Genomic DNA, 12,753 nt, shown 5'->3' with positions numbered 1-12,753 from the left:
TAGCATCAAAGAAGCAGAGAAACAAAAATGTAACTAAATCATTCAGCAATCTGAATTTCATTGCCACAATGGGAGCATATAAAGATTCTTTAATGATTCCCATTACCTTTTCTCTTCCCAATATACTACTGTTATTTCTCTAGGAATTATAGTAGCTGCTCAGATCTGACAGTACTAATAGATCTCAAGATAGAAAGCCTGTTTGCCTATGAGATTTGGGAGCCAAGCTCTGAAAGAAGTTTGGCAGTACTTTTCCGATTGACACAGTCTGGGGCTGGTTACAGCACACGTACCGAAAAACAGCATTTAGCCGACAGCTACCACATTCTCCACTGAGTGCAACAATAAGGGAGCCAACTTGAACACTGTGACTGCAACCCGCGAAAACCAATACAGAGATTTCTTTCTCTGTGTGCTTCCACCCCCTGCAACACATGTGGCATGGATGAGATCACCTGCTGCTCGGGAGTGGGAGGTCTCTGCAGGAAACACAAGTCCAGTTGCCTTGTTTGTTTTCCCAGAGAAAGTCATCCTTTGGAATTACAACAAAGCCAGCACAGCGTGGCTTTTACAGCATGCGCCGCACGACACAATAAAAATGCCTGGGAATGTGATCTGCGGGAATAGGCTTGGAGCAGCTTGCGAAAAGCAGTTCAGAGCAGCTAGGCCAAGGGTTGCATTAACAACCATGAAATGCCAACTTGGGAGGAAGAAAGTTGGAATGCATGCAAGAATGTTTATTCCCACGTTGTCATATCTTGGCAATGAAGAGCGGCGAGGGTCATTTCGTATCTCCTTTGCCCATCTGGCATTTTAGCACACTGCTGTGTGGCTTGGAACCTCAGTCACCAGCAATCGCTTCATATGTTTGGTAGATTCTGTTAAATACTTCTCGGATGCTCAAGCCCAACCTATACACTCTGGGAGAAGTGTAGTGGAGCCCCTGCTCCAAACCACATCTCCTTGTGAGAGAAAATGTATGATACGTGACATCACCACAGTCATCATTTTCCCATCCCATGGCGAGCGGCAGGCAATGAAGCTGTGTGGGAGATGTGATGGAGTCTTTTCACACATCTTCTTCCGGTAGCTGAGGTGGAAGTGATTTATAACAGAATTGTCAAGTCCTGGCTTGTTTTTCATGCATGTTTTTAGATGCAGGTACACGAAACGGAAGATTTCCTAAGGACAATGTACAGTATTCTAGAATCATAGAATCGTAGAACTGTAGAGTTGGAAGGGACCCCAAGGATCATCTAGTCCAACCCCCTGCAATGCAGGAATCTCAGCTAAAGCAAGTAGTTTGGCGTTTGCCAACCTGGTGCCCTCCATCAGCTCCAATCAGCCCCAGCCCAAAATATCTGGGTAAAAGCAGGTTGGGTGAAAGCACAAGGGATTTGGGACTTGCTTTCATTGCTGGTCAGCTAAGGAGTGCTGACTGCAGACCTCATTTGTCAGGGTGCTATGAGGAGCATGCCTTAAGGCTCCCAATTGCTTCTTTGCAGCCATGTTGTTTGGATGCCTGATTATTGTCTTCCAAAGCAACTACTCTATTCCCAAATCAAGAATGGAAAGCGAAATACCAGTGGACAACAAAGGAGGTTTAAAGATGACCTCAAATCTAAAAAGATGTAACATAAGCACTGATAAAAGGGAAACACTGGCCTGTGAGTGCTCCAGTTGGTGAACAGCCTCTGCCAAAGGTGTCATGGACTTTGAAGAAGCACAAACTCAGCACGAAAGGGAGAAATGTGCTAAGAGGAAGGCACGTTTGACAAACCCTCACCATGATCAACTCCCGCCCGGAAATCTATGTCCCCACTGTGGAAGGATGTGTGGATCCAGAATTGGCCTCCACAGTCACTTATGGACTCACTGTTAAGATTGTGCTCATGGAAGACAATCTTACTCGGCTATGAGTGATCACCAAAGAAGAAGAACCCCTATGTGTATGTGCAAAAGAAGAACCAGGATGCAGTCATGCATACGCTGACATCAAGATTGGAATTTTTTTAATGCATGTATGAGCAAAGGTAATGTGGAAAGGGGAAAAGATGAAAAAACTGAAAGCTGCATTACAGTGGTGCCCCGCAAGACGAGTGCCTCGCAAGACGGAAAACCCGCTAGACGAAAGGGTTTTCCGTTTTGGAGGTGCTTCGCAAAACGAATTTCCTATGGGCTTGCTTCGCAAGACGAAAATGTCTTGCGAGTTCCTGCGGGGTTTTTTTCCTCCCCCCCCTTTTCCCAAGCCGCTAAGCCGCTTATCACCTGATCCGCTAAGCCGATAAGCCGCTTAACAGCTGATCCGCTAAGCCGCTAAGCCGCTTATCAGCTAAGCCGCTAAGCCGCTTATCAGCTGATCCGCTATGCCGCTAAGCCGCTTATCAGCTGATCCGCTAAGCCCGCTAAGCCGCTAATAGCGCTAATCCGCTAAGCCGCTAATGGGCCTGTTTCGCAAGACGAAAAACTGCAAGACGAAGAGACTCGCGGAACGGATTCTTTTTGTCTTGCGAGGCACCACTGTACAACACTCAGAAATAAATACATAAATGTGTAAATACATAGATGAAGATAAACAGCAGCAGAACACTAGAGAATTTGAATGAATCACTTCCACTGAGAACAAGACAAAGTATATCAGTATTCCCAACTCTGGAGAGAATAACTGGGCAATGAGGACAGAAAGTAAAGGTCCAACTGCCCTTCTAGCCAGTCTCCTGCTACGAATGTATTTAAACAGTATTTTCTTCCTGATATTGGTTTTAAACAATGCCCTCTTTAAAAAAAACAAACTTTTTTTCTTCCTGGTGGAGTATAAGGTCAGGTTTAAGGTGCTGCTTTTGTCCTTTAAAGCCCTATGCAGCCTAGGACCCTCGTACTTATGGGACCACCTCTCCTGGTATGTCCCACAGAGGACCCTAAGGTCCATGAATAATAATAGCTTAAAGGTCCCGGGCCCTAAGGAAGCCAGACTATCCTCCACCAGGGCCAGGGCTTTTTCAGTGATGGCTCCGACCTGGTGGAATGCTCTGTCCCACGAGACCAGGGCCCTGCAGGACTTGATCTCCTTCTGCAGGGCCTGTAAGACAGAGCTATTCCGCCTGGCCTTCAGTTTGAATTAGCCTGATCCTCTATTCCCTTTTCCCTTTTCTATGAAGGAACCCTTTCTAGGACCCCACATTTAAATTCTTATTCACACACCTCCTTGCTGGCCCTAGTAGGACCAACTTGGCCAGTTAGCCCTGGTGATCATTCGATGTCTACTGACTGGGTTGTGTCCCCCCCCCAAAAAAAAATGACCCCTGAATTTTTTAATTTTATTGATATTGATGCTGCATTTTATGTTGTATTCTATGCTGTTTTATGCTGTCTTTAAGTTGCATTTTAATCAATGTTTTATATTTCCTGTTAGCTGCCCTGAGCCCGGTTTTTAAACCGGGAAGGGCGGAGTATAAATAAAAATGTACTATCATCATCATCATCATCATCTTGCATTTCTTTGGTCAACATTTGTGGGGGGTTTTCTTCTCAGTTGGACAAGACTTCCATCCATGCACAAGAGACTCGGGGAACCCCCAAGGTCAAAGAAGCACAAGAAGTCTTTAGAAAAGCACAAAGTGAAAGGGAGACCCTCCAAACAGCCAGCGGAGGGGAAAGGGGTGATGGACTTTGCTGAATAGCAGCACTTCACACTGGAATATTATGTTGTACTTGTTTTAATAGTTACAGTCCACTCTAATCCGAAACCTATCATTTCTCTTTTTAACATTTTAAATATTTCAAAACTGGCTTTACAAATTCACCACATCTGTTTTCCATCTGAGAAGAATCCATTATCCAAAGCACAGTAGTCTGATTTTTATGATGGTTTGTGGAAACTCTTAGCTAAGCTAATTTACTTTTCTATTTCATTTTCTACATTCCTATCCAACCATCTTCCAGTCCCCCCCATCTCTTAATATTGGTCCCCCACCCTCATCTGCTGTCCATTTACATCAGCAAATCTCACAGTTCAGAAAGATAATTGCATTTTTATCTGAAAGTCTTTGTCAGTCAAATATTTAAAAGTATTTTAAGATTACATGGGCACTATACCATTCTTTCGCATTTAGGAATAGAACAAGAATAGGAATAGAAATAATAGAAATAGAAATAATAGAAATAGAAACAGAAATAGAAAGAAATAGAATTAGAAATAACTACTGTTAACTCACAGTTCTGTGATGTTTACTATATTATTGCTGTCTGCAGTAAACTGCACTACAGTAGAAAAAAATGAGAGGGGGCAGAACTCTTTTTGTTAAAAAGTTACAAGATTTTAGTAGGTAGACATGGAACATGCCTTGCTTGGAAATTAAGCAGTATGTCTGTCCTGAAACTTTGAGCACTGCAAACAGCACAGGAAGTGGGATCATGCATAACCACCTTGATGTCATCATGAGCACAAATAATCATGGATGAACAATACAAAGAGAGTCTGGAAGGGCCCTCTGCGCTCATGAAGAGCTCCTGCAAATGCCAACATTTGTGGGAAGAACGTACAGTATGTGGGAGGAATATTGCCCTGATGCCATCATAAGCAGAAACCCTCAGGCATGCACATTGAAAAGGACATCTGGAGAGGCCCTAGCTTCTGCTGGTGAAAAATTGAAACCTCTCAAGTTATTTTAAGGGGGAGGAGGAAGAGGGGAGAAATGAACAATCTGAAGCTTGTGAATTCTTCTACACAATAAGCAAGAGAAGTTGTCTCTTGCAATATTATTGTAACCTTATATATTTGTCTCCTGGAATTTTACCCTCCACAGCACTTCTCACTTTTTCAAAAAGGGAAATAGTAAACTCAGTAAGCGAGTGTTATTCTGGTAAGAGCTTGGCTTCTTCGGATGGGTTACTAGAGGGTGAATATACTGCAGATTTTCTATCTTTAGCATATACGGGACAAAGCAGGGACTGAATTTCTATCCAGGATAAACCAATAGTAGTTTTTCAATGTGCTACAGATTTTAATTCCATCTATCATTTACAATTCGAGGAACATGAAACCAGGAAAGCTTTAACATATATATTCCCGTGTAATTGCTAGGTTAATGAGATGTAATGCTGAATTTGAATGGTAATGGCATATCTGCTGATGTGTTTGTTCTTCCTTTTTATTGGCTGGTCATTCCACATTAGATTATTGCATCACTGCAGGAGGACCCTGGCAAAGTTCTCCATGCTTGGGATTTGTTTAAAACTTGCCTCAAAGGAGATGTGAGTTTTACAAGCCTTTAAATTATGTTCCAGCTCAGATGCAAATCTGACAAGAAATTTGGCCTTGCCTCCTTATGGATCCTCTCTGATACCCCAAACACCCCTCTTTTCCAGAAAGCTTTCTATTGTGGGTAGCGGACTTTATCCAATGAGAGGGGAAAGGGCATTCTGTGCCATCCTCCCGTCCCCCATTGCTGCCCTGCTGTGCTCTGATGCGCAACCTGGTAGCCCATGAGAGTTGTATTATAGTGGCATCATTGCAGCTTTCAGTAAGAGAGCCAATAAGCCTGCAATATCCAGTGCCCTGTCCCTGCAGTCAAAGAAGACGGCAGAAAAGCAGTTCATTGGTGGGCAAAATTACATGTGACATTAATCACATGGTTTGTCCTTGAGGCATTTGTCTTGTAAGAATAAGCTGTGGGGGGGGGGTGGATGAAGTGGGAATGAAGACCCCCCCTCTCTGATCCCAATCTAGATCATTTGTTTTAGTTAATTTATATATTTCCATAATTCATAATTACAGAGCTGCTATCAATACAAGACAGTTTCAGATTTTAGAGCAAAGAATTTTTGTCATGGACAGCCGTCAGCTCAAAATGACCCTGAGGCTGAGCACCTGGTCCTTTAGGCGCACAGTTACCCTATGGAGAACCAGGAAGTCCCCCACATTTGCCCTCCCCCAGAAACAGTCCTTTTGTTTTGTCAGGATTCAACCTCAATCTGTTGGCCTCCATCCATGATCCTTAAATATATTTGGCATCAAATCTGGAATTAAGTTGGATAATTCTTCAACATCTCCAAAATCAGTCAGCTCTGCTTAATTTTCAAGTAGGTAAGCAAAAAAATTTTAAAAAGTGAGACAACAGTCACATCTGAACTTTGTGATGGGAAAACAGAAGCTCTCAGTCAAAATAGCACAAATCGCCTCTGAATTCACAAACTCTTTTGTGAATAGTAATGCTTATCCTATTCCTATGTAGACACAAGGAGAGAGGAACCTGTTGAATTAGAACTGCCACAATCTCTGGCTGTAATTGGTGAGAACTGCATTCCAGATGTTGCTATCTGCTAGAGAGAGAGAAAGGGAGATCCAGTATTCACTTAGGTTCCCAGAAAATTAATCAGCAAGCCTGAGCAATTGCTGTTAAGATATTAAGATGTTAAGATCAATATTTTAAATGTACTGAGAAAAAGCACCAGCTCAGCATTTTCACAATCAACTCATACCACATACTCAGTTGGTGTCACTCACAGGTCTGGCTACTTTTAGAATTGTTATTCTTTCAAATGCCAGAGGTCAGATTGAATTCTGGAAGCATGGGGACTTGGTCATTGACAGGCATTTCTCCCAGAAAGCTAGAAATGCAAGGCAGGGCAAAGACAGGTTGAATCCCCTTGAGGATCATACCATAGCAACTGCAGCTCAGAAGCACTGGGAGAGGTCAGTCAGAATCACACAACCTCTTCAGACATACTGTTGTCCAATCCTCTTTGCTTCTCTGCCTCATTTTACTTGTGCTCGGTGCAATACACAGGCCAGAGGCTGCCTCAAGCCACAAATTTTCAATGCGAGCAGCATCTAGTTCTAAGAGGTTTTATGTGCCGTTTTTATGGAAACCACCATTTGCATTCCATAGAAAAATCCTAGAAAAAACATATATGGAATAGAAGCTAAAGTGTGTGTACATACATGCTAATGTGATGAAATATTCAGCATTACTTTAATGAAAAATAAAATGTCTCAATCCTGAATATCATGAAATAATGAAGGAAGCTGGTTAATGTTCTACAAAAGTGGCTTATTATGGCATCTCCTGAAAGAGAGAAATACTGCGAACATGTTATTAATATGGTCAATTATGTATTGTTGATACACGGATCACATCCAACCTTTGTGGGATTTGTGGGGATTTATGTGGCTTAAGCAACTGCACATTCTTTTTGATAACTGTAATAAAATTCAGGCACTGCATGAAACTCACGTTTGGTTTACTGGGGTTTCATATGATGGTTTGATAGATTCACTGCCTAAAGAAAACAGCATGCTCATTACTTTGCTTATATAAAACAAAGGTATTTGAATAACAGCAGGACTTTGTCTTCTAAATATTATCTTTATAAAGAGGAGTTTTAAAAAGGCCCTAAGAAATGCACACATCATTTCCACCCAAAATTCCACGGCTGGAAAAGTTGTTTTTGGAAGCGTCCTTACAACTCCCCAGTAAAACCTATGGGAGTTGCATACTTCTGTTTGAAAACAGAATGTGGCTGCTTCACTATCAGTTGTACAAAATGATCAAGGACAGATAGAATTTGCTCAAAATATGCACAGTAATGTAGGTCGGTGGGGGGACGGGACTTAACCACGCTGACCTCTCTCCATACCTGATATCCAAGAAAAACCTCCCCCTGCCTCCAATTGCAAAATAGCTCATTCTTGGTAACGTAAGAGAATTACAGTAGATACTTAAAATAAAACCAGAATTCCTTCCAAAAGGAATAATAACCATGCATTTCAATTGTGTGTTCATAGAAACGGATCCAAAACAAGCTAGCAAACCTCTTAGCAGGGAGCAGTTTGAACTAGAGTTCACCACAAAACCTAGTTTCAGTATTGCGACTCCGGCTTGGAGATGCAGAACAGTAGTAAGGGCAGTAGGTAAGCCCATAAAAGTTACCAAAATACCAAAAAAAGAGCTCCAATACCCTTATTGCTTACATTTAGATTATTACTACAATTATTATTACAGTTATTGTTTCCATTAATTCAGTGGCATAGCATGGGCAGGGCCAGGGGGAACGTTGCCCTGGGCACATGCTTATTTTATTTTTTGAGGGCACATTTTGCTTCTCGTGCTGCCCTTGCCAGCCCTGCTCTGCTTTGTGAGTCTGATCCCATATCTCAGGCTCGTGAAGCCGCGTGGGGCTGGCAGGGCGCCAGGAGGAGGCAAAAGCTGATTGCAAGGGGGCCTGCCTGCCTTGCTGTGTCCTTTTCACATTGCCCTCCCAGCCCACACTGGCAGAGCAATGGCCATGTGCCCTTTGATCCCAGCCTCACAAAGCCAGTCCATGACAATAAATAAACCGAGGGAGCTACTGCCAGCGTAAATCATGTGGAATGAAATCCGCTGGGAACAGTCCAATACCACATTCCTTGTTTTGCTAGAGTGGACATGCAAGGGGATGTTTGGTCCAGCAAGTTGAACCTTCCTGTTCCTCCTGGCCTGGAGCATCCATCCTTGCATGTGACTAGTGGGTGGGCGTGACCTTGCCAGATCTGGTAAAAGGCCAAGGCAGGCTGCCACACGCTCTCTTTTCTTCCTGTGAACTGCTGGACTGCTAGCCAGCAGTCACTAGGTAAATCTCCCTTATGGGGTAAACCTGTTTGTATATGTTTGAAACTTCAAGCCTAAAGCCTGTCTTCAGGGATCACATTGTGTTTGTTACTTTTGAATAAGACTGTGGCGTCTTTATTCTTTCAGGAGGGATTCAAGGGGTCTTACCAGGAAAATATTAGAACACATTTCAATCTGGACAAGCCAGATTGAATTGCGTACAGTTGTACCTCAGGTTAAGTACTCTATTTGTTCCGGAGGTCCGTTCTTAACCTGAAACTGTTCTTAACCTGAGTTACCACTTTAGCTAATGGGACCTCCCGCTGCCGTGCAATTTCTGTTCTCATCCTGAAGCAAAGTTCTTAACCCAAGATACTATTTCTGGGTTAGCGGAGTCTGTAACCTGAAGCATATGTAACCCGAGGTACCACTGTATTGTCTTAAGAAACTCAAACGAGTTTTTAACTAGTTTTCTGCTGTGTAAAGGGGAATGCACTCTGCTAAGTAAAGGAACTTGCTAGCGCAAGTTAGGAAGGATATTAATAAACAATATATCCTCTCCTGCCACCCTGAAGATTCCCACAAATCAGGGGTGAGGAGTCTCAGGCCATGGGGCCAAATGAGGCCCTCCAGGCCCCTCTGTCTGGACCAAAGGACTCTCCCCAGGGGGTGTCCTCCTCCACAGCACCCCCACCTCCTCCTCTGCATCCTCTTTGGGTGTTTCTGCCTATTTGGAATTTTGCCTCTTGCTTGGCCACTTGCTTTTCCTGTTATTTGAATGTCACCGTTGCTTGTCCTAATATTTCAGAGCAAGTGAGAGACAAAAGAAAGATAAAGATTTTGGAGTGTTTGGCTCCCAGTAGAACACCCACTGTCATTCATCAAAATCATGCTGGTAAAATAATAATCTTTTGACAGGAATTTTCAAACTCATGAAATTAGAATTGGGGGCCAAGAACATCAGATAAATGTACAAACAGATGCTTGCTATTTCTGAGGTATTAATATCATGCATTTCTTCATTTTCAAAAAAGAGAATTCACTCAAAGACAAACAGTATCAAACACTATTTCTTGGAAATATCACATCCTTTCTTTCTTAAGATTCAGCAACATGATAAATGATGTGTTGGATTAACCGAAGGTATGAAAATATATCCATAGCCAATGCAGATAGAGACAATTAACTATGCCAAGAAGCACACAGAAAAACTTTCATTGACCTTGAGTAACAGCAACATCTGTAGATATGCATCTCTCAGATATTTGCAGACACCCACTGGGTAAGATGTGGTGCCATACCTTCCGTCTAGCACAGGGTGGTATACTGGAAGCAATGGGGAAGGGAGGTCTGGTTGTGGTCTATAAGCCACCAGCTGGCTTGATTAATTGAGAGCATGAAAGATATGAAATTGGGAAGAGAAACATAATTGTTTTAATGCGGCTTTTTACCAAACGAGTTGGGTGGTTTGAAGGCACATGATGCTCCACCTTGCTGAAGCTAAGCGGGTCAGTGTCTGGTTCAGAGATCATCTACAAAACCCCAGGGTAAGGTGCCTTGAGTGCTGTGATGTGCTAAATAAATCTCAACCTAGCAGAAGCCCCAGGGGCCACAATGTAATTTCCACAATGTCCATTCCATCTCAGTTTGATGAACATCCTTCAAAAGACACTGGGGAAGGAGAGAAACAAGCCATTGAAAGAGGATCTACTTCCTGATCTCTGTCTGTAGCAACGCAGAACTAGCCTTCAGTCTTTTAAGTGTCTTTGCTCATCTCCTCCATTTTGCACAATCCCACTTTTTTATCTCTGTTCTTGGCCAAGTGCTAATAAATGCATTTAAAATGACAAAATAGCATTTTCCTTAAATCTCTGATATGTTGAGACACCCCACACCCCAATCCCAACCTTCTATCACATTTCAAAGAAGCAGTCGGCCTTTCCAAACAGAGAGGGGGTATTAAAACATTGTCATCCTGAACCCAAGTAGGGCTCAAATTCCTGGCCCCACACAAATCTGTTGGACTTGTATCTCTGACATCAGGGAAGCCAGGTTTTTCCACATGTGCCTTTAACTACAAGCTCTGGGAACTTCGCTTTTTCCATTATTTTCACCAGATGAATTAAGTCATCATGTCCAATTCCATTAGTCACACTGTAGAATAACAACACACACACACATAACCAAATGAACAGCTGTGGACAAACATATTAATGGATGAGGGCAGGAATTTAAAACCTTAGGGTACTTTTGTGAGATTTTTTTTTGGGTGGGGGGCTGTATGCCTGAGTCCTTTCTGATTCCTGGATCCAATGGATGATTCAATTGTTGGAACAGGCCAGGCCAGCTTCTTGGCAATGGCCCTAAGTATAATAAAGGAAGCTGCTCTGTGCCAGAGGGCAAATGGGTGCCCCCCTCTCTCACCCGGCTGGTGGTGAGAAGACAAAGGTCAGAGGCGTGAGAGAGAGCTAGCCTAGAGGCAGAAGCCTGAGAGGGGCTGTGCCTAGGGGAGAAGCAAGGCCTGCTGGGGTGTTGATGCTGTGATGCCTCCATCATGCCTCCATCATAGGCTCAGGTTGCATAGCTGTGTAAATAAGCCATAAAGAGGCTGCAGTCTCCGCTGTCCCTCTTTCCAAGGAAACCAAACCCTGGGTAAGTGCCCAAAAGATTGGAGTGGCTGCAACAATACTGGCTGTACCCTATTCCTGTGACGGTCATTTATTTTAATTGTCCTGGAACCTGCTGGTTAAGGGCAAGTCATAAATTATGTTGTTGTTGTGAATTATTGTTCACGATTTCTTTCTTTTAGTATGAACCAATTGAAAACTGACCTGCTGAATCCTGCATTTGGGCCTTATTCATTTCTCCTTTCTGAAACATTTCCCAGGCAGTTGGGAAAAGTTTCCTACCATAATACATCATAGGAATGTGCAGGGGAAATGACAGGTAGGTCTTTTTCAATTAATTCGATAGATTGAAAAGCTGCAAATAAACAGAATGACATCTTTATAAAATATACAACCGGGTTGTGTTATGACATCGCCAGAAAGAAAAAGGCACCAGATCAGATAATAGAAAAAAGGCCAGAGCTTACCCCCTTAATCAGGCTTGTTCTTTTGCAGACCAGAATGTAAACAAGTCATGGAAGTGTGTGTTAGTGATATATGTTTATTATCATATCCTCTCAACCCAAGAACTATTTTGCATCTATAATAATGGATGGCTTGGTTGATTGCTTAAAAACAAAATCCCAACTGCACTCAAGTGTGCAAACATCACTCAACAATATTAAAAAGTTGTGCCCAGTTGATTTATCTTATTGTTTGTCTAAGCATTGTGACCTTTGGTCCATGGGCAGCATGTCATTAAAGGCAAAGCTCTGATTTCACTGGTGAGTAAATTATTATGGCATTTTAAATATATGCTCCATTGGTCTCTATTTACCAGGACTGTCCCTGCTTTCTGGTACTTGCCCCTAGTAAATCACCATACGTCTAGTGTCCCAATTTTTGCTTGGGAGAGCCTTTTTTGAAAGTATGTTAGTGAGAGTGACTGAAGTTACCATTCTCTTCTGTTTTCAGCCATCTCCTGAATCTTCTAGAAGTTAAATATCAGGGGGGTTAAACATATCCCCGCCTCCAACAAGACCCCTTTGGCATGATGATACTTATTTCCTAGCATCACTCCCATTGGGCCACTCTGTGGCAAATAAAAGATGGCGGCAGGCTGGTCTGCCATTGCAAACAGCCTTTGAACACGCCACCACCTGCTTCCCCAAAATTCCCAGTATTGACCATAATGCCCCCACCTCCTGGCTGGTGAAGGGCTATGCCCTGGTGGTGGTGATTGGGATGAGCAGTGAAAAAGGTGGGATATAAATGGCAATAAATAAATGGAAAAGGGGAGCTACAACAACACAGGCTTGTTCCCAGTTCACCTGCATCCTATTAGGATGCAGGGGGATGAACAGCTGTGTTAAATGTTATGAAAATTAGTGATTTAATTTTTAGAGGTTTGGAGAAATAAAGAAGAAAAGCAAATAATAATAATAATAATAATAATAATAATAATAATAATAATAATGCCCCCCAATCCTATCAAAAGCACCAATGTTATTCTGGCCTTGGCAATTTATTGAACAAATCAAGGGAAAAAACACTTCCAA

Source organism: Podarcis raffonei, chromosome 10, assembly GCF_027172205.1.
Source record: "Podarcis raffonei isolate rPodRaf1 chromosome 10, rPodRaf1.pri, whole genome shotgun sequence".
Classification (NCBI taxonomy): domain Eukaryota; kingdom Metazoa; phylum Chordata; class Lepidosauria; order Squamata; family Lacertidae; genus Podarcis; species Podarcis raffonei.
Note: the sequence above shows the minus strand (reverse complement) of the source record.